Raw genomic sequence first — 15,300 nt, 5'->3', positions numbered from 1 at the left:
TTCTCGACTCAGCACTGGGGCACGGTGTATCGTTGTACTTATCCTACAACATGCAAAATGTGCCGAAAACAATATCGATAACGAATTCTCTCAACTAATCTAGTTGGTCGAGACCGCATTAGCCCCCCAGGCTAGCGTGCAATATTGTTTAGTATAATCGAAATAATTCCCAAAAACTGAATTAAAAAATATATCATACGAAAATTTATAAAGCCATTTTCATACTCGCTATACAAACTACTCAGTCGTTATTACGGTTGTTATAGACTATATTGTTTTTGATTCTATCATTTTGTGTACATTTCGCAATAAAAATCAATCAAACAAATCAAACAGAAAATCTCTCAAACAATCACTGTCACCTCAAACAGATCTACTAGGATCTTACGCACTATAGACAGCACTACTTGCGACATTAGGTATAACGTAAAAAAAATATTGTCGTTAGTAAAGATATAACCGTTCCAGGTGAAAATAAAAAAAATAACTAATTTACTTATTATTTACAATGCGCATAATGTCGCGTCTAGTGCATTGTACAGCGCATTTGATGCATGATACATCGCACTAAACACATTAGGCATCTTACTAAATAAATTAAGCTCATCGAAAATACGGTAAAAAAACCTAAATTAATCCACCTAGCGGTTAGACCCTGCCCTTCTCATTCAATCTTTTATTTGTAAAAATAGATTTACATGAACGCTTCAATCCAAAAAATGTATATTCACTCTTTAGGTTCTAAAATATTGATGTTGTAATCTACACATATAAAAATGTAGTCCGGTCTGTCAGTCTGTTTGATCCATACAGGCTCGAAAACTACCGAACCGATCGACGTCAAAATTTGTATGTAGGGGTTTTTGGTCCCGATAAAGGTTCCTATGATAGTATGAGACCCCTCCCTCTTCTGGAAAGGAGGGGTCCAATACAAATGAAACATACATTTCTGCACAACTCAAGAACAAACCAAACAAATGAAACCGAATTTGGCATGTGGATGTTTTAAAGGGTAATAAATATGTCCATAATGGTTCGACGCCCCTCCCTCTTATGAAAGCACATGTGTCTGCACAAATTTCTGCACATCTCGCGAACTAATCAACTAAATGGAACCATATTTGGCAGGTGAATGTTTTTAGTGGTAACAAATGATACACAGCTGCTGAAATCGACCACAGGCCCCATTTTGGATTCTAGGTTGGCGACTTCCGGTTCCTGGGAAACAGCGGAAAATGATCGAATTAAGCCCAATATGGGTGTTTCTTCAACCAGAATGACGCTCAGAGGCCAGAAATTATTTTAAATACCATTTTGAAATCCAAGATGGCGACTTCCGGTTTGTGAAAAACAGCCTAAAATAACCAAATACCATCCAATATGAGTATCTCTGGAACCAGAATGATGCAATGAGCTAACAATTGACCTCAGGCACCATTTTGAATCGCTAAATGGCAACTTATAGGAAACAGTCGAAAATGACCATATAATACTCAACATGGATATTTCCGTAATCGAGATGATGCATAGAAACCAAACATTGACCCTTGACACCATTTTGAATTTAAAGACGACCACTGTTAGTTTCTGGCAAACAACCAAAATAACTAAATACCTCCCAATATGGGTATTTCCGGTATCAGATTGATGCCAGAAAATCTGCTGAAAATGATCGAATACCACCCAATATGAATATATTCAGAATTAGGGCGCCAAAAGCCAAAAGTCGAAGATTTTGTCATTTCGATAAAACCATTCATTTCAAACGATTTGTCTTTTGACTTTGATCATATCCTATGGCCGATTCGTCGTGCATTTGCAGACTTTAAACACATCGCAAGGAATCAATGAATTTGGAACGTTCAAATAGTACAAAACCACATTTGTTGAGACCACATATATCAATCAAAGCAGGTATAGTTTTAAATAGCCTTTGAATTTCTTTTCTTTTCATAACTTTTGAGCCACATATCAAATTGTTATGAAGTTTGTTATTTGTAAGTTTGAGAGATGACTTGTTCGTATGACACTAGTTGTGTTCAAATAAGTCATGTAATCTTTGAAACAATAAACTTTCGTTGTTTTATTAACAATTTAATACATAACGATTGTTTAAGTTCAATTATAATCAAATGAAATGGGAACGTATAGGGCAGCCAAACTTTGAAACCACATGTTCAATCATAATTCATCAGTTAACCCTTAATTAGCCCGCTCATCTGAAATTAATATTGATCAAATCGGTTGTGTAGTTTCTGAGATAATGAAGTTTCGTGATTTTCACATTTCGGTACTTTACAGACGAAGTTACAATCCGATTACAGTGAAGTTCAATAGGGTGTTACGAGTCAGCTAGACTTATTAGTTGACACTAATTTTGTAGAAATCGGGTCAGCCATCACTGAGAAAAGTGAGTGAGTTCAAGTAGTCTTCGGAATATGTTCCTTTTCATAGCTGGATTTCACATTTTTAAACATAACAGAAAAAGTAATAATCTGATTGCAAAACAAATCAATAGGGTCTTATGTGGCAACTAGACCTTCCATTTGACACTGATTTTATATAAATCGGTACAGCCATCTCTGAGAAACATGAGTGAGATTAAGTAGTCTTCAAAACACGTTTCTTGTTATAACTTTTGAACCACAGGTTCAATTATTATGAAATTCAAAAGTTCAGGATATTTCAGGTAGCCCGTTCATTTGAAATCAATTTTGTTCAAATCGGTTGTGTAGTTTTCGAGATAATGATGTTTCATGATTTTTACATTTTGAACCATAACCTCTAAACAGAGTAGGCAGTGTGACTTTGCACTCGTATCCAAGTGAGTTTTAAAACTTGCTTGCACATTTATTTTCGGTTTGCACGTAAGCCCTACTAACAGTGCACTACACTTGAGTTGGATTTGAGTTTGAATCCTGCATAACAACAATTGCATAAAAATCGAATTGCGATGAAATTCGCGCCGCGTCTGCTGCAACAGTTTGTTGCATTGTCCTTTGAAAGCATAAATTCGATCTAAAAACAAAACTCATCGCGTTACATTATCGCCTGCATCGCTGGATACATCGTGCACTGCATGCATTGCACGCATTTGAACTCAATCGATCAGAGTGTGCGGTTCAAAAAAACTCAAACTATCGAGAGGAAGCAGATTCAAATCTGGAAAAGTGTTACTCAGTTCAACTTTGCACGAGTTCATGCCATCACTGCCTCTAAACTAAAAATCCGATTACAATGAAATTTAATAGGGTCTTATGGGACAACGAGACCTTTCATTTGCAATTAATTTCATGAAAATCGGTCCAGCCATCTCTGAGAGAAGTGAGTGAGAATAAAAATCTGCACATACACACACACATACACACACATACACATACACACACACATACATACAAAACATGCTCAACTCGTCGAGCTGAGTCGAGTGATATATGCCATTCGGCCCTTTGGAGCACTTTTATACTTTCGGTTTTGCAAGTGATTGCTATACCTTTCTAGGAGAAAGGCAAAAATCAATATCTTGCATGTATCCGGGTGGTACTGTACGAATATTATGAAACGTCACACTCGGTATACCAGTGCGAGACAGGACAAAGAATTCTCTGAATGATTTTTTTTAAGGGGGGGATTTGCTAGTAGCTTAAGTATTTATGATAAATATTAGTAAATAATGAGTATGTGTGTCCAATCACAAATGGTGACTTCTCAACACTGTTAGAAATTTGTAATTTTAATTGTTAGGATTTGTTTGCTTTCGCAATTAGGACTTATCATTCGTAGGGATTTAAACCTACTTGTCAGAAAAGGGGAAGTAAACTTACAACTAACTTAATTGCTAACTTATTGGCTATAAAGAGAGCTTATCGTAGCAATTGAGGATTGCAACGATTTTTGTCGAAAATTGTTAATAATTTTATTTGACATAGCTTCTAATGGTTCAACACCAGTAAGTCTATGTAATTCGAGTGTACCAAACCAAGGAGGACGCTTCAAAATCATTTTCAGAATTTTATTCTGAATCCTTTGGAGCGTTTTCTTCCTTGTTGAACAGCAACTTGACCAAATCGGTACAGCATAAAGCATTGCTGGTCTGAAAATTTGTTTGTAAATCAAAAGTTTGTTCTTTAAACATAGTTTAGAATTCCTGTTAATGAGAGGATATAAACATCTCGTATATTTGATGCACTTGGCTTGTATACTCTCAATGTGCTCTTTGAAAATAAGTTTTTTATCATAAATTAGTCCCAAGTACTCAACCTCAACCAACTTAAAATAACCCCATTCATCTTGACAACGTGATTATTGTTTGGCTTGAGGAAAGAAGCCCTAGGCTTATGCGGAAAAATTATCATTTGAGTTTTAGAAGCATTGGGAGAGATTTTCCACTTTTGCAAGTAGGAAGAAAAATATCTAAACTTTTCTGCAATCGACTGCATATGACACGAAGACTTTTTCCTTTTACGGAAATGCTTGTGTCATCGCAGAACAATGACTTTGTACATCCTGGAGGCAAATCAGGAAGATCTGAAGTGAATATGTTGTACAGGACTGGACCCAAGACTGAACCTTGAGGTACACTTGCTCTGACAGGAAATCTATCAGATTTTGAATTCTGATAGACAACCTGCAGAGTTCGATCAGTAAGATAATTTTTTAAAATTTTGATTAGGAAAATTGGAAAATTAAAAGTTTGCAATTTCGCAATCAAACCTTTATGCCAAACACTGTCGAATGCTTTTTCTATGTCTAAAAGAGCAGCTCCAGTGGAATAACCTTCAGATTTGTTAGCTCATATCATATTAGTAACTCTGAGCAATTGATGAGTTGTGAAATGCCCATGGCGAAATCCAAACTGTTCATTTGCAAGAATCGAATTTTCGTTGATGTGTGACATCATTCTGTTAAGAATAATTCTCTCAAACAGTTTACTTATTGAAAGCAAACTGATTGGTCGATAACTTGAAACTTCAGCTGGGTTCTTATCCGGTTTTAAAATTGGAGTAATTTTTGCATTTTTCCATAATTTGGGAAAATATGCAATTTTTTCACTAAAAATTCCATGTTTGATTAGTATATTAAAGATTCCATCGTCACCAGGTGCTTTCATATTTTTGAAATTTTTAATAATTGTTTTTCAAGTTAGTTTCAATTATTTCTGCAGGTAAAAAGTTCTGGGAAGAAATTGAATCAAATTGACGTGTGACTTCATTTTCAATTGGACTCACAAAATTCAAATTTGAGTTATGAACACTCTCAAACTGCTAAGCAAGTCTTTGAGCCTTTTGTTCATTGGGTACAAGAAAACGTTCACCATCTTTTAAAACTGGAATAGGCTTGGAAGGTTTCTTTAGAATCTTCGACAGCTTCCAAAAAGGTTTTGAATATGGTTTCAATTTTTCAACTTTAGTTTCAAAATTTTGATTTCTCAGAAGAGTAAATCTATGTTCAATCTCTTTCTGTAAATCTTTATAAATAGTTTAAAAGGTCACGAGAATATAAATAGTTTAAAAGGTCACGAGAACGTTGATATTGACGTCTGCGGACATTTTTCAAACGAATTAGAAGTTGAAGATTTTCGTCAATTATTGGTGAATCAAATTTCACTTGAGCCTTTGGAACAGAATAATTCCTGGCATCAACAATTGCACATTTTAATGCTTCCAAAGCGGAATCAATATTCACTTCGTTTTGCAAATCAAGCTCATTATCGAAATTTCTCTCAATATGAGTTTTGTATCTTTCCCAATTAGCCTTGTTATAATTAAAAACAGAGCTCATAGGGTTTAAAACTGATTCATGGGGTAAAGAAAAAGTTATTGGAAGATGGTCAGAATCAAAGTCAGCATGTGTGATCAAATCACTACATACATGACATTGATCTGTTAGCACCAAATCAATTGTTGAAGGGTTTCTTACAGAAGAAAAGCATGTAGGACTATTCGGAGACAAAATAGAATAGTATCCTGAAGAACAATCATTGAATAAAATTTTGCCATTGGAATTACTTTGAGAATTATTCCATGAACGATGTTTAGCGTTAAAATCGCCGATTATAAAAAATTTCGAACGATTTCTGGTGAGTTTTTGTAAATCACCTTTAAAATAATTTTTGTGCTCGCGTGTGCATTGAAATGGTAATATTCTGCGGCAATAAATAAAATACCAAGTTCAGTTTGAACTTCAATTCCCAAAGTTTCAATAACTTTCGTCTCAAGATGGGGAAGAGCACGATGTTTGATTCGGCGATGAATAGCAATTACAACTCCACCGCCGGAACCCTGAATCCTATCTTATCTATGAACCACGTAATTGGGATCATATTTTAATTTCATGTTAGGTTTCAAGAATGTTTCAGTAATAATTGCAATATGCACATTATCATGTGTTCATACTGTTCAAGCTCATTCTCATTGGCCTTCAATGAGCGAGCATTCCAATTTAAAATTTTTATCAGTTTATTTAAAATCATTGCTAAAAATTAAATTAGAAACAATTTTGATTGTAAAATTTGTACCTATTTGAATGGCTTCAAACATTGATTTTGCCTGCAACATGGCGTTCATGAGATCGAACATTGCCTGTTGGAGAAAAGAAAGTTTACCTGCCGTAATAGGCCCCAGGCAGTTGACATTAGAAAAAATATTTTCGGTAGCAATATTAGCTGGGGTAATAGGTGTACAATTATTTTCTAGCGTGTTTTGCTTACCCATATTAGCGGTGATTTTCGAACTACCAACATTTGGCGGTAGAATGTTCGAACTACCTGTAACCTGTGCATATGTTAAACAGGTAGAAGAAGTGGGCATTAGTGGTACGCTTGGAGAATTTTTTTTGATTGGGAAATTGATATTTGTTTACCTTGCCTTGCCTTAACAATTGCTAAACGGACTGGGCATTGGTAAAAATTTGACATATGGTTGCCGTTACAATTCGCACAGCGAAAATTTTTACTCTCTTTCACAGGACATGTGTCCTTTTTGTGAGGAGAGTCTCCACAAATGAGGCATTTTTGGTCCATGTTACAGAACTTTGAACCATGGCCATAACGTTGGCAAATACGGCATTGGGTGATATGCTTTTCACCTCCGCCAATCTTCCTATAAACTTCCCACTTTACACGCACGTTATATAAAGCATGTGCTTTTTCAAAAAAATTTAAATTATTAACCTCACTGCGGTTAAAATGAATTAGATAATTAACAAGGGAAATTCCAGTGCGCTGACTACTGTTTTCGCCTCGTGATTTTTGTTGCATTAGAATTACTTGGGTAGGGGCTATGCCAAGTAATTCTGTTAAAGTAAGTTTGATCTCATCAACGGTTTGATCGTTGGTGAGACCTTTCAATACGACCTTGAACGGCTTGGCGCTCTTCGTATCATATGTTAAAAAATTTATACATCTTTTCAGTTAAATACTGAATAAGACGATTACGACCCTTTATAGAGTCGGCTAATAAGCGGCATTCGCCTCCACGACCAATTTGATACGTAACTTTAACGTCAGAAACAAACGTTGAAAGTTTCTTTTTAAAAATATTAAATTCAGAAGAAATAGTTACCACAATAGGTGGAACTTTCTCCTTTTTTAAATATTTTACATTTTGTATAGTTTAATTACTAATTACTTCCATTTCACCAGCTTCTTGCTCAGGCAAAATATCAAAAGGATTGTCACTACAGACACTCGAAGTGTCAGAAAGAGATGCCTCTCTTTTCCTCCCCGCAGCGATGCGTGGTTTCTTTTTTCGTCCTGCCAATTCAGGTGATACGAAAAAAGTTAAAACAAATGTTCAATTCAAAAGTAGTCTTTTTTAAATCTGGAAGAGGCAAAATAAAAATCTGGAAAAAATCTGGCAGTCATTTCGTGGGGTGAAAGGTAAATTTTTCGGATAAAAGTCTTGGGGTACGCAAAATTTGAAGTGACAAAATTGCAAAATTTCGCGCCAAAATTGAAGTGATGACCTTTTTGCGGAACAGAGAAAATAAAATCTGGATCATCCATGAAAAATCTGGATAATTGGACATCAAAGCTGTCTACCTGGATACATGTTCAAAAATCTGGATAATCCAGCTAAATCTGGATACCTGGCAACGCTGCCAGTAGGACAGTTCAAGACGCACTGAATTCACTGAATGAGGCTAATGACATACTGAGGCGTCAAATGAAGCGAAGCAAAAAGCGTCGCAAAGGCGTCTGAGCTACTTCTTCGAACGTCTATATGAAACGCTCAAACCGGTCATACTGGAGCGGCAAAGACGCGTCGGTAGAGGCGGCGAAACAGAACGAGTAGTGTTTTGACGCGCGTATACGTACGCGGTAATACCATATTCAGACTAAATCTTTCATCGCCAGGTGGTTTATATTTGCTTTGTTTTGGTTTGGTAATTGAAAAAAAAAAGCAAATAAAATACATTTTCATTTAAAAAATGCCAAAATGTTAGTGCAGTAATACCATGTTCAGACTAAACCTGATATCGCCAGGTGCTTTATATTTACTTTATTTTGGCCTTAAATCTTAAAAAAGAGAAAAAGTAGGATAGAAAATACTATCGGGAAAAATTTTCAGGTCGTCGGAAAAATAACACTGGTATTTTTGATTGATATTGTCGAGTATTGTTGAAGTATGCAATTTTACATTACTTGTCTACTACATCTGACATACAACTTTATACTCTTGTGCATAAGCTTGAATGAAAGCATCGAACTGTTGTATATGATTATATCCTTTTGTATACTGTTGTAGGTTTCTAGCTTGAATTTTCTTGTAGTAAACATAGCTATCGCCAATGTACCATGTAGAGTAGGAATTAGGTGGTAAGAATAATCAATGTAATTTCAATTTCAAGTCAAGCTGACAGTTAGTCAGCAGATCAATAAAAGTAAATTGAAGTGGTTAACTTCAACAGGTTATGGGCCCAGGACAACTCATCGGAACTATTTGGCTGAGATGGCAACGCCACAAAAGGAAGCTATAGGCGGACAATCATCGTCCGGCAAGAAGAAGAAGAAGATTGTGGACTGCAATCTTGGAGCTGCGGGTAGCAGCGGAAATGGCCAAGCTGCGGATAGCAGCGGAAATGGTCAAGCTGCGGGTGGCAGCGGAAGCAGAAGAGCTGCGAGTAGCGGCGGAAGTGGCCAAGCTGTGGCTAGCAGCGGAAATGGTCAAGCTGCGGGTGGCAGTAGAAGCGGTCAAACTGCGGGTAGCAGTGGAAGTAACCATGCTGTGGGTTGCAGCGGTAACGGTCGTGCTGTGGGTGGTAGCGGCAATACTGGTGCTGGTGCTGTGGGTAGCAGCGGATGCAGTCTAACTACGGGCGGAGCATATGAATGAAAATGCTTTGGTTTGCAAGAACAATAATTTGGTTCAATGGCACAAACGATTTGGTCATCTTGGAAAATCTAACTTGGAGATACTTTTCAAAAGGAATATGGTTGAAGGTTTCAAAATATAGGTGAACGAGTTTAACCAAGACAGACAGATATGTGAATCATGTCTGTATGGAAAGCAAACGCGTGAAAGATTCAAACAAATGGTTCTGCCCAGGTCTACCAGACCTCTTGAGATAATACATTCTGATGTATGTGGTTTCTTCGAGCAAACTACCTATGATGGTTTTCGCTACTTCGTCACATTCATTGACGATTACACACATTTCACAACAGTGTACCTATTAAGCCACAAAAGTGATGTGTTTTATCGGTTCAGGGAATATGAAGCAATGGCTTTGGCTCATTTTGGACTAAACATTGAAAATTTAAGAACAGACAATGGAACTGAATATTTTGGAGAAAATTTCAAAAACTACTGTATTCAGAAAGGAATTCAAATAATAACAACTGTGCCATATATCATAGTCTTTTCGGCAGCCGAGCAGGAAAGTCGTTTTTCTTGAGTGCTCTGTGAATTACCGAAATTAATATCTCGCTTCTTTCTAGCGTTGGTGTTGTGTGGCGTGCGAATACGCGTCGTTATTGGTGGGGGAGCCCCGACTGCCGAACAGCGCCAGTGGTAGTGGTGCTAAGCGGCGCGATTGCTGCGTGCGCGTGTGAAGGTGGTGAGTCGTGCTTGTTTTGGCGCGAGTGCTGAAAGGTGTCGTGCTGGTCCAGCATCAGCGTAGGTCGATTCCCGCAGCAGAGGAGTACGGAGCTGTGGTAGTGGTTAGTTGGCGCGTGTGCTGTGGAACCCTGACGGGAGGAAAGCGTACGGCGTCGCCGCTCTGCAGTTGAAGAGACAGCGCAAGCAGTGCTGCTGATTCACATACATATAAAGATAAGTGACACAACCTTTATATTTTTTTTTTTTTAAACTTTTTATTTCCATATATACATACAGATATATTTCGATTTCGTATTTCCTCTCCTATTTATATATAGTCGTACTCTTTAGCTTTAAATATATAAGTATTTCAATATATTCCATATATTAATTAGTAGCGGCATATAGTTCACAACCGCTATGGCGGTAGGTGGATTGCCTATTCCACCGGACATCTCATCTTGCTCAGAAGGTGACGAGCCCGGGATGGATTTTTCTGACATCCCGAATAATGAAAATAACGCTTTTTTCGATGTCGTTAAAAAGCGTAAAAGACCCCGTAAAACTGCCCCGGTTATCCCATCGAGTAAAGATGAGTCAACTCGGGTTAAAATGTATCAGGTTAACCAACCTGGTCTACGTTGGGTCGTGTATTTCCGACCCAAAAACAAGCCTCTCAGAGTTTTACAGATATGCAAAACTCTAAAGGAAAAGTACTCGAGCTTGACCGAGGTCTACAAGGTCAAAGCGGATAGACTCAAGGCAACATTCTCGGATCCCCGACAAGCAAATGCTGTCGTCCAGGATCCAAATTTCAATATCGAGTACCGCGTTTATATACCGGCACGCGTAGTTGAAATAGAGGGTGTTATAACCGAGGCTGACCTCACCGAAGAGGATGTTGTGAAAGGTATTGGATGCTTTAAAAATCCATCCCTTCCTGAAATAAAAATCTTCGAATGCAGGAGAATGTATTCGAAGGATAATACGGGCAATTATTCCCCAAATGACTCGTTTAGAGTGACTTTTGAGGGAAAAGTACTCCCGGATTTTGTCGAGCTCCACAAGCTTCGACTACCCGTGAGACTTTTCTTTCCAAAAGTCATGACGTGTACGAATTGTTTGCAGTTAGGGCACACGAAGACCTACTGCAACAAGAAACCTAAATGCTCCAAGTGTGGTGAAATCTCCGAGATTAACCACGCTTGCGGCGATCAAGAGACAAAATGCTGTCTTTGTGGTGGTGATCCACATGAAGTCGAGGCGTGTCCAAAATATAAACAACGCTCAGAAGCGTTAAAAAAATCGACAAAACAACGCTGTAAGCAGTCATTTGCACAGATGCTTAAGACTGCCTTACAGCAACAGGAAAACCCATATTCCAGCTTGGAACATGACGATCCCAATGATGATGAAGAGGTATATCAACCTCTTCCGTCAAGTGGAGCCGTGCGTAAACGACCAAGCGTATCTTCCCCCAAGCTTCCTAGAAAGGAGCAGAAGAAAACACATATAGATACCCCAAGTGGTCCACCTTCCAAGCAAAATATTGCTAAGCCGTCACCTCCAGGATTCAAGCTTAATCCTGAGGGTAACAATTTCGATAAAGAGTTTCCCAAACTACCAGGAAAACAATCTGCTTCCGCCAAAAAACAGACATCGGAATCTGAAATACCGACCACTGATGGACGTATCTCATTCAAAATGATCGTTGAATGGATATTTACCACTTTTGGTCTATCTGATTCCCTCAAGAGTATGATTTCGGCTTGGCTTCCAACAATTTGCATGTTGGGTAAGCAATTAAGCACCAAATGGCCCCTCCTCGCGTTCGTATCCTTCGATGTCTAAATCAGACAGCCGAAGTGACGAATCGACAACAAGGATCATACAATGGAACTGTAGAAGCTTGATCCCCAAATTAGATAAATTTAAACTCCTGCTTCACGATAGCAAATGCGATATTTTCGCGCTATCTGAAACATGGTTGTCAACTGATACGACACTTGCCGTTCAAGACTTCAATGTCATCCGTTTAGACCGAGGAAACTCTTATGGCGGAGTGCTCCTTGGTATCAAAAAATGCTACCCATTCTTCCGAATTCCTCTCCCAGCAATTGATGCAATAGAAATTGTTGCTTGCCATATAACAATTGCTGGGGAGGGCCTCACTGTCGCATCAGTCTACATTCCGCCTAGAGCGGTTATTAACCGGTTGCAGCTGTCACAAATAACGGAACTGCTTCCGTCTCCACGCCTCATCCTGGGAGATTTCAATTCTCACGGTACGGCGTGGGGCGCACCCAGGGATGATAGCCGCGCTGTTCTTATTGAAAGCTTTCTCGATGACTTCGATATGACCTTATTGAACATACCTGGGTTAGCTACGAGAATTGCAAGGCCTCCAATACGAGAGAGCACATTAGACTTGTCGATGTGTTCCTCCTCAATGGCTTTGGACTGCAAATGGGAGATTATTCAAGATCCCCACGGTAGCGACCATTTGCCAATCAGTATTTCGATTAAGAGCAGGCTCCATTCTGCTACCACAGTCGAAGTAGAGTATGATCTTACCCGGAATATTGATTGGGAAAAATTCTCGAACACAATATCCCAGGGTCTCGAAACAACGGATGAGCTTTCTTCATCCGACGAATACAACTTCCTTGCAACATTAGTGCTAGATAGTGCGTTGCAATCTCAGAAGAGACCTGCCCCTGAGAACAAGTTGAAAATTCGTCCCAACAAGCAATGGTGGGACAAAGAATGCACCGAGATAAAAAAAGCTCTAAAAGCATCATACATAGCATTCAGGGATGGTGGTTCAATTGAGCTTTATGATCAGTTTAGGGAGCTGGAAATAAAACAGTCTAAGCTACACAAACTGAAAAAAAGATCATACTGGCAAAATTTCATAAGCTCGTTACCCAGAGATGCTTCTATGAGCTATCTCTGGAATACGGCTCGAAAAATGCGCAATAGGTCGGACAGTAATGAGGCTAATGAATACTCTGAACGTTGGATCTATGATTTCGCGAAAAAGGTATGCCCAGACGCTGTCCCATCACAGCAAAAATTTAGCGATACCACAGCTATTGAAGAATCAGAATTTACCATGTTGGAGTTTTCAATTGCCCTCGCGTCTTGCAAGAACAAGGCTCCAGGACCGGACAGGATCAAATTTAATTTGATGAAAAACCTGCCGGACTCGGCCAAGCTACGATTTCTTAAACTGTTTAATAAGCTTATCAGGAACAATATGATTCCGGAAGCTTGGAGACAGGTTAAGATTATCGCAATCAAAAAGCCAGACAAACCTGCCGCAGATCACCGCTCGTACAGGCCGATTGCGATGCTCTCATGCATACGCAAATTGCTTGAAAAAATGATCCTGCGTAGACTTGACAACTGGGCAGAAACAACTAACCAACTATCAGAGACCCAGTTCGGCTTCCGTAGGGGCAAGGGCCCTAACGATTGCCTGGCATTGCTAGCCACAGAAGCGGAAATGGCTCTTGGCAGCAAACAACAAATGACCTCGGTTTTCCTGGATATCACAGGCGCATTTGATTCAGTTTCAATCGAAATTCTTTCCGAGAAACTGCATCAGAGAGGATTCTCCCCTATATTAACAAACTTTTTGATCAACCTGCTGTCTGAAAAGCATTTACTTTTCAACCACGGTTCTTCAACAATAACACGAACAAGCTACATGGGTCTCCCCCAAGGCTCTTGTCTGAGTCCGCTGTTGTACAACTTCTACATCAGTGACATCGACACATGCTTGACGGACGGCTGTACAATGCGCCAGTTAGCTGACGACTGCGTTGTATCAGTCACGGCGACTCTAGCTGTAGACATGAAAAACAGCCTGCAAAATACGCTAGATAATCTGACCGGTTGGGCCAGTTGTCTTGGAATCGAATTCTCGCTTGAAAAAACGGAGATGGTAGTCTTTTCAAAAAAGCGACCACCACCTCGCTTCGAGCTAGTTCTGTCCGGAATACCCATCACTCAGTCACCTAGCTTCAAGTATCTAGGAGTATGGTATGACTCTAAGTGCACATGGGAAAAACATGCCAATTACCTGAAGCAAAGATGCCAACCGAGAATTAATTTTCTTCGGATGGTAACAGGAACATCATGGGGAGCGCATCCAGAGGATTTAATACGACTCTACCAAACCACTATTCTCCCCGTAATAGAATACGGCAGCATATGCTTCAGAGGAGTCGCAGCCTCACACATGCTGAAGCTAGAGAGGATACAATACCGTTGTTTGCGTATCGCTCTAGGCTGCATGCAATCGACACATACCATGTCCCTAGAGGTCATTGCGGGAGTACTACCACTCAAAGAGAGGCTATTCGAGTTGGCTCTTCGTTTCCTCATCAGATCGGAGATAGCAAACCCAATGATAATCGAGAACTATGAGAGGTGTTTGGAAGTTGTTCAGAAACCCTGTATGTCAGTATACCAGCGGTTCATGACCATGGAGATAAACCCTTCGGTTGTTGCTCCATCCCGTGAGATTTCAACATCGCTCAACAATTCGTCTGTTGCATTTGATTTGACGATGAAACAAGAAATTCATGGAATTCCCGAACACCTTAAATCAACAGTTGTGCCATCAATATTTTCGGCAAAATTCGGCCACCTCCCAGTACAGAACTCCTTTTTCACGGACGGATCTGTGATGGATGGACAATCCGGATATGGCGTTTTTAACACAGATCATCACATATCCCGCAAACTGGCACAGCCTTGCTCCATATATGTAGCTGAATTAGCTGCCATACACAATTCGCTGCGAATTATCGAGCTCAAGACACCAGGCAATTATTTCATCTTCTCGGACAGCCTCAGTTCTATCGAAGCTCTCCGATCGATTAAACCGGTCAAGCACCCGTCCTATTTCCTTCCGGAAATTAGACGGATATTAGAAGTGCTGGTTGATCGGTCTTTCATTATCTGCTTTGTGTGGGTCCCCTCTCATTGCTCAATCACAGGCAATGAAGAAGCTGATTTATTAGCGAAAAGGGGTGCCATAGAAGGAGATATATTTGATAGACCGATCATCTATACCGAGTATTTTCACCTGCCTCGACAACTGGCCCTGGCAAACTGGCAGGAAAAATGGGATAAAGACGATCTTGGGCGATGGATGCACTCGATTTCGCCCAAAGTGTCTACAAAAGCTTGGTTCAAAGGGTTAGATTTAACTCGAGATTTCATTCGAGTTATTTCGCGCCTAATGTCC

The sequence above is a fragment of the Wyeomyia smithii genome, chromosome 1 (genome assembly GCF_029784165.1).
Source record: "Wyeomyia smithii strain HCP4-BCI-WySm-NY-G18 chromosome 1, ASM2978416v1, whole genome shotgun sequence".
NCBI lineage: Eukaryota > Metazoa > Arthropoda > Insecta > Diptera > Culicidae > Wyeomyia > Wyeomyia smithii.
Note: the sequence above shows the minus strand (reverse complement) of the source record.